At 46.1% G+C, this 14406-nt stretch overlaps 1 protein-coding gene and 2 non-coding genes across 3 annotated transcripts in view; 1 reads left to right on the top strand and 2 right to left on the bottom strand.

The window, feature by feature from the left end:
• Positions 1-545: 545 nt before the first annotated feature.
• On the bottom strand, positions 546-617 carry Trnaq-cug (transfer RNA glutamine (anticodon CUG)). The gene has a single exon. It is a non-coding gene; the product is annotated as a tRNA-Gln (tRNA).
• A 6-nt stretch (positions 618-623) lies between these two features.
• Positions 624-695, bottom strand: Trnae-cuc (transfer RNA glutamic acid (anticodon CUC)). Its single transcript has one exon. It is a non-coding gene; the product is annotated as a tRNA-Glu (tRNA).
• A 5668-nt stretch (positions 696-6363) lies between these two features.
• Positions 6364-14406, top strand: part of LOC119397175 (glucose transporter type 1) — a 106893-nt gene continuing 98850 nt past the window's right edge. Inside the window, exon 1 of the mRNA XM_037664615.2 lies at positions 6364-6413. The gene's annotated coding sequence lies outside the window, so the exon portion shown is untranslated. The remainder of the gene's footprint in view (positions 6414-14406) is intronic.

The following is a 14406-nucleotide window of genomic DNA, read 5'->3' as shown; positions in this document are numbered from 1 at the left end:
CTCTCTCTAAAAATATCTTTTTTTCCTTCCTTCCTTCCTTCCTTCCTACGGCACACAGAAATTTCGGAAGGGGAAGAGGAGAGCACGTGCACGGAGTGCCCTCCGCTCCCTGTCTACGCCAATGAGTGACGCATGTCCATCCAACACTTGACGTAACAAGATTGGAGAGCCACCTTATCCCCTCCTGTTTTCGAAAGATGCACACGACTCTTTCAGCGTTCACTATAAAGAATGCTCGCTTCATTTCACGACTGTAGCGGTCCAACTGTTATTATTTCTAGTTGCTTAATTGTGAAGTCGTCGCCGATCACTTTTCGATCTTTCGCTCTAATTTTCCGTTGTTGCTTCATTCAGTTATCACTCTGGTAGTGCTGCCACGTAACAATGAATTGGGTGTGCAAACCTCACCTACGCAATGAGCATTACCTGTAGAGACAAAAAACAACAAAAGAAGCTGATGTGTCCTTGAAATCATCACTGATTGAAAGAAAAACGAACATTAAAGCTTAATTCGTATTATATATTGCCACGCTTATAAAAAAGGCAGGTCTCACCGAGATTTGAACTCGGATTGCTGGATTCAGAGTCCAGAGTGCTAACCGTTACACCATGAGACCACACTCTTCCGACGCCGGGAATCGAACCCGGGCCTCCTGGGTGAGAGCCAGGTATCCTAGCCACTAGACCACGCCGGAGATGAGGGACGGGTGGACATACGGGCTAAAACTGGTGTCGGTATACACGTGGAACACAAGTTATGTCACATTGTCTCGCATTAAAAAAAATTAGAAACAAAGAAATAGAAAAAAAATTATGTCACGTAGAGCGGCCCATGCGTTCTGAACAAAACCGGGAGTTGGCTTTCAAAAGAGGACGAAGACGACCGACACCGCTGGGATGCACTTATTATTACTAATTGTTTTTGAGGGTTTTCATATCCCATATTCGTTTTTTGTTTGTTTGTTTGTTTGTTTGTTTGTTTGTTTGTTTGTTTGTTTGTTTGTTTTCACGTCTAAATCATCTGCTAACTGACCACGCGATTCTTTGGTTCGCCTAATAGACGTTTTGCACCGTATACAGGAGTCACCGCGGCGGCCACGTTCGAGTACTAACCCAATCAGAATCGGCGTAAATAAGAAATTTAGGTCACGACTGAAAGCATTTGACAACATCGTGTGCGAAGATGGGATAGGGAGGGGGGTTCACAAATGCCAGCCAGTCGCGTTCAGGCCGCGTCTCCAACATGCAGGGACTTCATCGTGGCCACCATGTAGGTTCATGACATCGCCTGGAAATTCATGATTCCGTTCGACCTTGAATGTGAGCTTGATTATTCTGTTTGATCTTGGAGCTTAAAAGGACAGACTGGTGGGCTAGTTGATATTGCATGGCTCGGAACAGTAGCGCAAAAAATCACACAGACGACAGAGCAAGACGGGACACAGCGCTAACTAACAACTCAGTGTTTATTGCAGGTGATTGCATATATATGCACATGACACCACGTGAAAGGAAAAAGAAGGGGGCGAGGGGGGGGGGGGGCGAAGGAACACACTTGGAGCAACAGCGTGGAGGTGTTTTAGTTTTTCCTCTTTATTTTTGTTACTCTTATGATCATTTTTTATCGCCTTCGGAGGTAAACAACAACTTCATGTATACGTCAGCGCATGTCGCATCCACCGGTCGACGTATGTCTGAACGGATTTACACTCAATTAGCGGGATCATGCTACGACAGCCTATTGAGTGGAAAGTATATATTTCTGGCATATCACTGCGTCCGTAAATAATCGCGTTTACACAAATGCGACAGACACGCATCACTAATTTCCTAGCGACTGATCAAATCCGCAGGTGCCACGCAAGGATATTATTTACTGAGGGGGCGGGGGGGTGTGAGTGAGTGAATAAACTTTATTAAAAGCCCGGGCGAGGCGAGGGGAAGAGGGGATTAACCCCTGTCCCGTCCCACTCTCCGTCGATGATGATGGCGTCAGGTGACAGCTTGAAGCCCTTGGACCCGGGCGGCATCCTCGGCTTGCCGGACGGCCCAAAGTCGGTCGGTCAGCTTGTCACTGGTGAGTGCCGCCTCCCAGCGGCAGCAACGCCGACGGGGTCGAAAAAAATTTTAGAGGGGGGGGGGGGGTTGCGCCGCCCGTGGCAACGTATATGCCACGTCTTTCTGCTCTTTTGCCTCCGCCACAGTTACCGCACTCTCGCCTCTCTGTTCACATTCGTCGTGTGCACTTGGTTATCTCTCATTAAAAGACCCTTTCTGTTGTGACCATACTACCTGTTAACAACCGTTAGGTATCCCTGTATTCTCTGCGAACAGACCTCGTTAAAGTTCCATTTTCTTTGTGAACTGTTCGGACGCAGCGATCACTTAGATGTTCAAAGGAAATGGTACACGACGTGACGTTGCTGAGATAGCAGGGTTCCGAACTCACGACTGCTCAACGCACCAAAGGGGAAGAAAAACGAACAAAATGCCCCAACACAAATGTGGCATTCCATGGAAAGTGACTATAGCGGGAAACTGGGAAATGAACTCGCTAGCTGTGATTACATATTAACCCCACCCAAGCGCACATACGTGCGCACCCAAGCACACAACTTAATGTTTACATCATCATTCCTCAAAACCCGGAAAAGAAGTACCGCTATCTATCTATCTATCTATCTATCTATCTATCTATCTATCTATCTATCTATCTATCTATCTATCTATCTATCTATCTATCTATCTATCTATCTATCTATCTATCTATCTATCTATCTATCTATCTATCTATCTATCTATCTATCTATCTATCTATCTATCTATCTATCTATCTATCTATCTATCTATCTATCTATCTATCTATCTATCTATCTATCTATCTATCTATCTATCTATCTATCTATCTATCTATCTATCTATCTATCTTCGTCATTCTCGCAATCAAAACATCTTCACTCCTTTATACAACAATGTAAACGCTTCAGAACAACGCGTGATATGTGGTACAATGTCCGTTTCGGCCTACGTATCTCTCGTTCGCTATACGAACTCGGTGCATCAATTCGTCAACACTCGCCAGATCATAGTATAACTCTTTTTCCACCCCCACACACTCTCCCTCCCTCTCTCTCTCTCTCTCTCTTGTTCTCCGTATATGGTGAGCAGAGAACAACCGAATCCCGCTATTCAATGCCCCTTCGATACTGTGCAATCTTTTTGCTGTCGGCGCGAGACTCTCCCATTGTTGCCGGCCAAGAGAGAGACGACTGTGCTGCTCGTGTGTCGACGTCCATTGTCTGCCAAGGCGGGTCGCCCCTACGGAGCAGCGAGGCAGTGTGGATGTGGATACGCTCGCCACACTGTGACCCTCTATATCGTGACCCTCCTGCAGAGGCATCGCAAAAATGCAGCCATTTCGAAGCTTTATTTCTTTCCTCTTCGCCCTCGTTACAACACTGACTAGAAGAAAAATATAGTTCCCTGTATGACGACTGAGGACGGAAAAGAGAACACAACTGTCTTTCAGACATCTTTCTTTTCATTTATTCGTTCACTTAATGAGGCGAAAGCCTTAGATACCTCATCAAACGCGAAAATTGACCGTCGGCGTCAGCGTCCCACGTTGGCGGCGTCAACACAAGTGATGAAAAAGATCATCACGTGATGACGTCACCATACGATGTCATCATGAAGTCACAGATCACCAAATTTTGTGATCTCGTCATGGTGTCCCTATAACGTCATCATGACGTCACGTGATGACGTCATCACGTGACATCGATCGCTTGGTCGAAGGTACGTGGGCCGATCACGGAGGCAGTGCAAAACAATGTGAGGTACGGAAGGCTTGCAATGCCTCCGATCCTGGAGCTAGTGCAGAAAGCTTTCGGACCGGTTGCGGGGAGGATGAATACATCGACTCAGGCGAAAAAGAAGATGGCTTTCGCCTTCGAGACCTCTAGGCGAATTCATAAGGGACCCTGTGTGTTTTTTATGCTTTCCATGAATAACGCTTAGATTATTATTCGCGTATTTTTTTCTTATTACCAGCAAAACTGTTTAGCGAATCGTTCCTTGCGAGCCGATCGCAGAAAACTATCATTATCTTAACGGGTATGTGCCACAGAAAGTGGGTAAATCTCACTACTAACCACTGGTCCACTAAAAATGAAGAAGGCACATTTAATGAAAAAAATGGCTGCGAAGCGACGGCGGCGAGCCGAAGACCACGATTACGTACAACGAAAGAATACTATAGGAAACGGGAAAGGCAACGGCGGCTGACAAGACCCCAAAGCGATGGAAGGCCTACGCCAACGACGACGTGCCCGTAGATCTATGAGAGGTGCTTCGTTTCTGGCAGCGCGAGTTTCTGTCTCTCAAGTTTGGACAACCGTGTCGTGTCTGTGACCGTCTGTGGTTTAACTCGAACCTCTATGCGCTAAGAATCAACGTAGAAACAACCTAGCATCACCTAGCTAAAGATTAGCAACAACCTAGAAGCAACCTAGAAACAACCTGTATATCACCTAGCTAAGGCCTAGAAACAACATAGAAGCAACCAGATTAGTCTTCAGGACCGTCCAGTTCCGATGTTTCAAGCCTTGAGCGGCTTAGTGCAAGCTTCGCCATTTTTTTTTCTTTAAAAAAAAAGGGGGGGGGGCAGGGGGAGGCAAATGCTACTAAATCGAAGCATTTTTTTTAATAGAGAGCAAAAAAAAAGAAAAGAAAGGGTGGCATTCCAAATTCCCTCTTGATCCATGTTGACTTCTTGTTCTTTTTTTTTCACCCCACCTTACTTTTCCTTAAAAGCTCGCAGCAAGCAAACGTGAAACTGCGTGAGGAATTGCGAACGCAACGTTTATTGATGTGGTCGCCTTGTCGTCGGCTGATGTGCAGGTCCTAGTCATGCAAGCCTCCTCGTGGCTTTTACAGGCCTGTTGTCTTGGTATTACTGCGTAAGCATATTATATTATTATTATTATTATTATTATTATTATTATTATTATTATTATTATTATTATTATTATTATTATTATTATTATTATTGAGGAAAGGTGTTAGGCTGGGCTTGTTGATACAATTGAACTTAGGGTGAAATGTGCTAAAACAAGACAAGGGAAGTTCACCCAGAGTTCAAGGATTATCATTATTAATACGAAAATCCCCGTGGTCTCAGTGCTGCTGCGCGCCAGCACTGAGACCTTAGGGTTGGTGTCGGGCGCGTTAAATAAGTGATTGATTGATTGATTGATTGATTGATTGATTGATTGATTGATTGATTGATTGATTGATTGGTTGATTGATTGATTGATTGATTGATTGGTTAAGAACACGTGTGAAAAAAATCACAGAGGTGTGTGTGTGTGTGTGTGTGTGTGTGTGTGTGTGTGTGTGTGTGTGTGTGTGTGTGTGTGTGTGTGTGTGTGCGCGTGCGTGCGTGCGTGCGTGCGTGCGTGCGTGCGTGCGTGCGTGCGTGCGTGCACTGTAGTTGGGGGGTACAACATTAGAGGGCAGCGGCATTTCCACCTCAAAGGCGTATCACCTCAATCCTGCACCAGTATGCGTGCTCTCTAGACTGACGTCACTAGCTGGATGGCCGGTGATCCTGTCGACAGAGAACGTGATCGAGTACATGGAGTGCGAGTGTGTCCATGCCAAGGACGCCGCATCACATGTTGATCCGCACCACTTCTTTAGGGGGGGGGGGGAGAGAGAGCATTGCCATGCTCTCCCCGTAACCGCCATTTGTCCTGCTCTCTGATATGCATACCGAAAAATTTGGCGCGTTTCAAATTGATGCCTCTCGTTTCAGTCTCTTCTTTTTTCCTTGCGCAAATAAAATGCGGAATGGTTTGCCGGACACACTTGTAGATAGTGATGGTTGTGCCGATATTAAAGATGCGCTACATACCTATATATTTTTATAACAGTGTATAGCAAATTTTGGTACGAATGTCGCCTTGTTTTTCAGTGTAGAAAATTCATTGTTCCTTATATTTCGTTTGTTTACCAACAGTGTAAGTGAACCCGTATGTTTCCTTGGAAATGTATTGTGTGGTCGTATATGAATGAATACAATGTACAATATGCCCTCTGTAATGACTCCATGACTGGCGTCGACAGTATTGAAAATAAATAAATAAATAAATGAGCGGGACTATGAGCGGCTGCCGCGATTCGGTCGTCTGGGCGGGGCCTCTCCTGCCTTCTTATGTTGTAGTAGACAATAAAATACACGCTGGACGGCTATAAAGCGCCGACATAGTTCTTAAGAAGCAGCGATCTAGTGAGCGTACCCTGAACCGTTCAATTATACGCATGTGTTCTTTCCTTCTTTCTCCACGCAGAAGGCCTATGAGTGTGTGTGAAGAGGAGGATTTGGTCTTCCCTCGTCCGCCTTCATAACTGTGAGCTCTTTGTTAATCACCTCACTGATGCTAGAAGTGTGCTATGTGTACATATTCGGCAGTACAGAGGAGAATCGTTTTGTGCATATGCTTGCGGTAAAAAAGAAAGGTATCCTGTCATGACATATTGTTCAAAAAGCACCTCCGAAAACGCAGTGACGTGGTGTCGGGTATGTACTTAAATGTGGAGCGAGCGGGAACCCACGCCTTAAAACTAATCTCTCCCGTCGCGGACGTACACGCTTGATTGATTCGTGCTTCCTAATGTTATGCGCCAGTAATATGCGGGACCCAGTGCGCGAGATTTTTTTTGACGGCCGCCGACCGAAATCAGGCAGGCGTTTTGCATTTCAACCTGGCCGTGCGCTCTTCTCTATTTTAATGAAATAGAGTGTGCAAATGAGGGAGGGGGCGCGTGCGGTTGCCCGCAATCTGCGCCGTCCAGTGCGACGGCCACAACCGAACGGGAGGGAATCGGGCAGCGCGCGCCCTTCAACCTTTTCGGCGAAGCCCGCCGCGGATATCGCGGAGCGCGCATGTGTGTGTACGTATACGCCGAGAATTCAATCGACGGCGCTGTCCTTCGTGCGCGCAGCGGTGGCATGAAAATCCGCCAGCCTGCATGGCGCGCCGTATCGGTGCCGGCTGGCCGCTATGCATAATCACGCTATTAGGCCGCCCGACCATCGCTGCTGCGCGCCCTCATCTTGCGCGGCTCTCATGCGCGCGGGACGGCACAGCCGGCGCCGCATTAACAAACGCTCCCGGTGGCGTGCGAGCTCTTAATTATCGGTCCCGCAATCGTCAGTTAACGCGGCCCGCACGGCCACTATTTCGGGAAAATTCGCGCGCGCTGCTCTAGCGCGGTGGTGGGCGAATGCATCAACGCCCTGCAGCGAAGCGGTTGCTCGGCGAGCCCCGCAAGACGCATGGCCGGCCGAGACCGGTGGTCGCGCGGCATGCGGCTTATGGCTAGCTGGAGGGCTTGCGCGTGAGAACGAAATTAAGCGACTTATCGCGGTGGTGGTGCGCGCTACACCTCCCTCCTACCGCGAGCATTCCCTCCTGCATGAGAGCCACGGACGCGTGGCCCGACACTCTGGCTCTGCACGCGTTGCTCAGGTCGACCACTGCTCGACGAAAGAAGTGGTGCGGATCAACATGTGATGCGGCGTCCTTGGCATGGACACACTCGCACTCCATGTGCCCGCAATACCGCATGATATATAGGTCGCATATTCATTTTCGTTAGTATACTTTTGCGCGAACTGCACTGCGCAGCCCAGATTGCCATGCTCTCCCCCTAACCAGCGCCTCCTCTATTGGCGCTGCCCTAACCTAGTTATTCTTCTTTTACCATCTCTTTTCACTCTCACTGTCCCTTCAATCCCCAGTCCCCCGTGAGTGTATCGGTTGAGGTGTCCTCACTTGAGAGACAGTTATCGTGCACTCTACACCCAATTTTCATTTTCATTTCCTTCTTCCTTTTAAGAATCACCCCCCCCCCCCCTAACCTAGTAAGCGCATTAACCAAGCAACCGACTACAGCACTGGCAGATAGTCGGACGTCATATAGTCGAGAACGCGTGCTGTCTGCTGTTCAGTTGTGTTGCATGGGCCAGTTATGTATACGTATACATACAGCTTCTATATATCTTAAAATATGGCAGTTCATTCATTATAAAACTATCAGTTGCCTTAAATCAATAATATATTCACTCAATGTCAGGTCGAGGTACAGGTTATCAAGCCGTTACCCCCGTATCCCTTTCCTAAATAATGACCCTGAATGTGCCCCAACAACACGTTGTGAACACATGCTTGCGATCACTGATGCGACAGCGCGGTTATGCTACACAGGGGCGTAGCCAGAATATTTTCTTTTTCGGGGGGGGGGGGGGGTGCTGGACCCTCTCAGTCCCACCCCCCACGCCTGGCTACGCCAACGATGCTTCTTTCCATCGAAATGCTGCTCAAGGAGCAGCATTTACCATACTTATAGTCGGCGGTCTGCACACCCGTTGTTACGAGATAAAAACATTTTCGGGGGGAAAAATGTGCCTTCAAAGCCAACCAAGCCGAGTTATCGCTCTTACGTCGATTCACCTTCATGACCAGGATTTGGGAAATGTGCACGTGGCGCATCATTCTCGGCAGCTGCCCTTTGCCGTAACCAAATGGGAAATTGGCAAGAAAAAAAGAATTCATATTTGAAGAAAAGAACCAGTCATCAAAATCTACTCCCAGTTCTATACAACAAAGACCCACTGTAATAATAATAATTGTTGGGATTTAGCGTCCCAAAACCACGATATGATTATGAGAGACGCCGTAGTGGAGGGCTCCGGAAATTTTGACCACCTGGAGTTCTTTAACGTGCACCTAAATCTAAGTACACGGGCCTCAAGCATTTTCGCCTCCATCGAAAATGCGGCCGCCGCGGCCGGGATTCGATCCCGCGACCTTCAGGGTCAGCAGTCGAGCACCACGACCACTAGATCACCGCGGCGGGTTACAGAGACCCACTAGAAAATTCAAGTAAAATTCCAGTTGCGGGGTAAAAAGTACGTTGTTTCCGAAAATATTTAATATTTTACAATGCGGCCCTGTTCAATAAAGTATTCGGGCAGGCCACGGGCTTTGTAGTGCGATAATGTAATTTTTCCAGAATGTTGCAGCGAATCTCTGCTGTATAAAAGCGGGCTTGTATATTTAGTTTTTCTATTTGTTTTCGTTTGATATTATTTTTTGCGCCTATTTTTCTATTAGGTTACGGCACGGTGACGTTGCCGCCACTGAGAGATGGCGCCACGCACAGATGTCCCCAAATACTGGGAATGACTAGACTCCTGAAATCGTGCATCACACCCACATGCAGCAGCGTGGATGACGGAATGCGCATTATTTCTTGTTTTTTTTTTTGACATCAAATTTGAACTTGTATGCCTTCCGTCTGGCACGATATTTGGGAAATAAACACCAGTGGAGCATTTAACGAACGCATATTCGTGCTCTGGTTGGCGTCCTCGTATGCATCCAGCGTGAATCCGCGGATCAGAAGTTTGACGGGTCGTAGTTGTGGTGTGTGTGCATATATATATATATATATATATATATATATATATATATATATATATATATACTGCCGGCGGCAAGTCATCTTTTCGTCCACTTTACTTTCTTCACATTTATATTCTAAATACTACAGATAAGACCCCCTATACTTTCCTTGGCGTTATTGTCTGTTAGTTCTCATTAATATTGTGTCTAACATGTGTGTATATATATATATATATATATATATATATATATATATATATATATATATATATATATGTGTGTGTGTGTGTGTGTGTGTGTGTGTGTGTGTGTGTGTGTGTGTGTGTGTGTGTGTGTGTGTACAGACACACACCCTCTCCTCAACATACTTCCACATTTACTCCGCTTTAGTACATGCATTTCAGCTTCTACAAGAAATCACCTAGTTTGATGTCCCGGTCTTATGTCTCGTCTTGCGGCGCGCCTTAATAGGCGTCCGCCCTCTCTCTAGCCTTCGTCTTTTCCCCACGTATCGCATCCGCTTCGTGTTGAAAATATTTCTGGTATACAGCACACCCTCGCTTCGTGACGGACAATTTCAAGCTAAAGCGAAATGCGCGCCGAGGACTTGATAAGGAGCGTTCGCATTAAAGCGGCAGCGGCACGCGGGAACGCACTGTCAGAGCGAGGAAACTTTGATAGCTGGGGCTCATAGTGGGAGGTGGCGTTGAGGACATTATATAGACTCGGTTGCTCGCGAGCACTCGCGCATGTACACCAGGTGAAGGTATTTTTAAAAAAGACACACAACGTCCGGAGCGGAGAAGGCTGTGGTGCAGGGAGCAGGCTAAATCGACCGTACTTTCTGCGAGAAAGGAGAAACGGGGAGAGAAGGGGCGGGCATCGCGTCTCCATTTTGCGCTCGGAGAGCGGTTCAAATCACCTGTGACGGCGTCATTCGCCCTCGCCCCGACTCTTACATCGGGGGGCATGGACGCCTTGTGATGGGCTTCCATTTGCACGACCGCGATCAAGCTGACCGCATTTCCTATACGAACTACGCTGTAGCCTTTAGCGCGCGTGTATACGCCATGCAACCTCGCTCAAGCTGCTATTATGTAGGCCCACGGCGCCCTCCCTGTTTTCTCGGTTCACTCCACGTCACTTCTGCCAAATAGGTACGGTTGCATTCTGGGATCGCGAACGAGGCGTTCGGTGGAAAGGCAGCCGCTTTGATAGACGGACGACCGAAATGCTGCCGTCTTTGGCTCCCCGGGCTGCATTCGTCCCTACGGAGCGCTGAAGCGTGATAATTGGAACAGCAATACAATGCGCTGCAGACCTTGAGTACTTATCCCTGCAGAAACGTAGCAATAGACGGAGGCGCTTTCGCGAGCTTGTCCTTTAAGTATATAGTATGCACTTGCTAACTTTACATACGTAGTTACCAGATACTTAAAGGGGCCCTGCAACACATTTCCAAGTAACCGTCGAATGGCTTCATTAAAGGAGTTTATTGGCACACGAACCGACTGCTGCAAAAACTTTTAGAATCCGTCAAGTACGAGCGGAGTTACCGGGATTTGTTGCACGCTTTAAGCGCTTTCTCTCTCCTTTCAGAGAGCGCGCTGAAAGCTACGCAGGGAGGATGACAACGGGCGAATGAGATACGTCCGTTCGTCAGCGCACGTCATGACCTTGCGTACTTTCTTTTCTATTTTCCTTTTTCTTCGAACGCGCGGCTTACGTTCAGTGTGATCGCGAGCGAAGGATGGATGGATGGATGCTATGAGCGTCCTCTTTATAACGTGTCTCCACCAGGCTCGAAGAAAAAAAAAAGAAAAAAAAAATACTTCCTTGTTTCAAGTTGGCCTTTATAAGGAGTACCTTTATAAGGAGGATAAGTACCTTATCTACACTGATTATATCTATGTTATTATACCAAAAAAATTACAAATTCACGGTCCATCTCTCTGCCTCTTAAGGCAGAATGACCTTATTTTTCCCCATTATTTATTTTTGTACTTTATCTCTACTTTTCTGCCACCAATACTCTAACCGTCTCTCACTTATTTCTATCGCGGACGTGTTCAGCTTTCCATTGTTGTCCCTAAAACCCAAGGCTTCCTGTAGACTCGTGCCCACACGTATACCTGGGTGAATATCGCCACATTCAATCAGTACATGTTCCATCGTTTCCTTAGTTCCCCCGCAGCGCGGGCACGTGGCGGCATCCCGCGGCGGCCGCGGTAACTATGCAGCTCACGATGCACAGTTACCGCCAATGGCCGCAGACTCAACCAGTGGCATAGACTTTGGGTTTATGGCGCGGTCATTTGGGTTTATGGCATTTGTCGAGAGAAGAGCGAGCGATTTCCAGCTGACCTCGAGCATTACTTGTAAATTACGAGCCGCGTTCTGCGCGATAATGTTTGGCTCAGATGTTCTCAAGAGCCTCGACTACCGATCGGCAGCGTTTTCTGACCATGCTAAAGAAGTGTTGCAGGGCCACTTTGCAGTTTCTGCCATAAGCGATGACATCCCGTCTGTGTTGACCAAAATGGCGAACGTGCAATGATCTGAAACTCAATGGACTTATGTCCCTTCTTGCACTGCTGGTTAACCCTAAGAACGCTATCTAATATGACTTAATTGATGATTGAGCGTGGACGTCAGGGCAGGCTGGCAGCAGTGAACCTGCAACCCCAGGAAAGTTCTGGTCCCGCTCACTCCGAGTCCATCGTACATACCGGTTGCTTCAAGAAATGTGTCCAAAATCCTAAAAAAATCAGGGAAATGCGATATTTGTTCGATGCCTTCACAATTATTTCTTGTGTAGCCGCAGGCATCTTAATATGACTAAAGACATCATTTGGGACAGTAATTAAAAAGTTAAATTATTTACCTTTTTAATTAGTGGAGTTAAGCGGTTAAGTCAAATGGGAGAATTGAAGTCCTTCATGCGAAGAACCCACTGCAGCTTTGATATTTCGAAAAAGCGGCCTCTAGTAATAATTGCAAAGTAATGAAATTCATCCAAATTCAGCGGTGCAACCGAAACGCGGAAGAGCGCAACTGCCACATTCTTTTGAGATGCCCAGAATTAGTGAGCGTCGTTATAGCAACCATCATCCGACTTCGTTGTGCGGTGCGCTTGCAGTTATAGCACTAATGGCACACATACGTTAACGAACGCGGAAGAACTACACCACTGTAATCGTTCTCTTGAACAGTGACGTCATTCTGGTCGTCTGGGTGTTGCGCTCATCGGTGCTTCGGTTTCGGTTTCGCCGTTGAATTTGGTTGAATTTCGTTACACTACAATAATTACTAGAGGCTGCTTTTTCTATATTTCAAAGCTGCGATGGGTTCTTCGCATGAAGAACTTCAATTCTTCCCTTTGACATAATCGCCAAACTGCGCTAATTAAAAAGTTAATCAATTTAAATTTCTTAATTACTGTCCGAAATGACGTATTTAACTATCTTAAGATGCCTGCCGCAACAGAAAAAGCAATTGTGAAGGGAGCGAGCCAATACCGCATTTTCCTTGATTTTTTTGCGGATTTTGGAGACATTTCTTAAGACACCCTGTATACCGAAAACAAAAAGGACGTTTTCAAGTTGGCTGCGCGTGCGACACATCCCTTTGTAAGTTTTCAAATGAATGTAGTTGGTGTATCGTGCCTCAATTTCAAATATTTATGAACATTTTTAATGAGTAGCATTATTTGGCGAACCGGTCCGAAAAATCTGTCCTTCATTCTGTGGCCAAAGCAAGCGTGTGCCGATCCCGACGGCGCGCTGTACCGGATCAACCGGCGGCGGAGGTAAGCATGCTTCCCACCTATAAAGAGATATGGGAAAAGGAAGAGGGAGTTGTAGGCTCATCCAAATACAGTGAACAATCCAGATATAGTCCAATCGAGATACAGTACAATCTAAGTATAGTGAACTACCAGGCCGACTCGGGGGAACGTAAAGCAGAAGTCTACTATATACTACCATACCGTGTCGACCTGCGGCCCAGTATTAACACCATTGCCAGCACAAGGGTACATTGCGCAGTTGAAGCCCACTGTGTGAACGCTCAACAACGGCTAACGGGTGGTGCTGTGCGACAACCATGCATAAGCTACCACAGACCACTACTCAGTATACTGCACAGCCAAGCATGTACAGAAGGAACACGACAAAGAAGCAGAAGATATGGAATGTATGTGGAATACAAGATAACGGACTATATAATAATATATATATATATATATATATATATATATATAATATATTATATATATATAAATATATTATATAATATTGTGTGTGTGTGTGTGTGTGGTGGTGTGTGTGTTGTGTCAATTAATCGAACAGAGCACTATGCTTTCCTTGGCCTAGATGTCTATTGGATTCATTTGGTTGTGGTCTAACAAAGAAACAAGCCCCTAGAAAAAATTCCCCTTCTTTCCTTCTTAGATAGATAGATAGATAGATAGATAGATAGATAGTAGATAGTAGATAGATGATAGATAGATAGATAGATAGATAGATAGATAGATAGTAGATAGATAGATAGATAGATAGATAGATAGATAGATAGAGTAGATAGATAGATAGATAGATAGATAGATATAGGGATAGATAGATAGATAGATAGATAGATAGATAGATAGCTAGATAGATAGATAGATAGATAGATAGATAGATAGATAGATAGATAGATAGATAGATAGATAGATAGATAGATAGATAGATAGATAGATAGATAGATAGATAGATAGATAGATAGATAGATAGATAGATAGATAGATAGATAGATAGATAGATAGATAGATAGATAGATAGATAGATAGATGCTGGCGCATGCGCGGAAGTACAGTGCCACTATCGCGGCTTCATGTGTATGCGTATATAGCTGTGGCCTACACATTCGTCGCAGCGCCGATGCCGACGTAACA

The sequence above is a fragment of the Rhipicephalus sanguineus genome, chromosome 1 (assembly GCF_013339695.2).
Source record: "Rhipicephalus sanguineus isolate Rsan-2018 chromosome 1, BIME_Rsan_1.4, whole genome shotgun sequence".
NCBI lineage: Eukaryota > Metazoa > Arthropoda > Arachnida > Ixodida > Ixodidae > Rhipicephalus > Rhipicephalus sanguineus.
The sequence above is the reverse complement of the archived record's forward strand: the minus strand, read 5'-3'. Positions and strand labels throughout refer to the sequence as shown.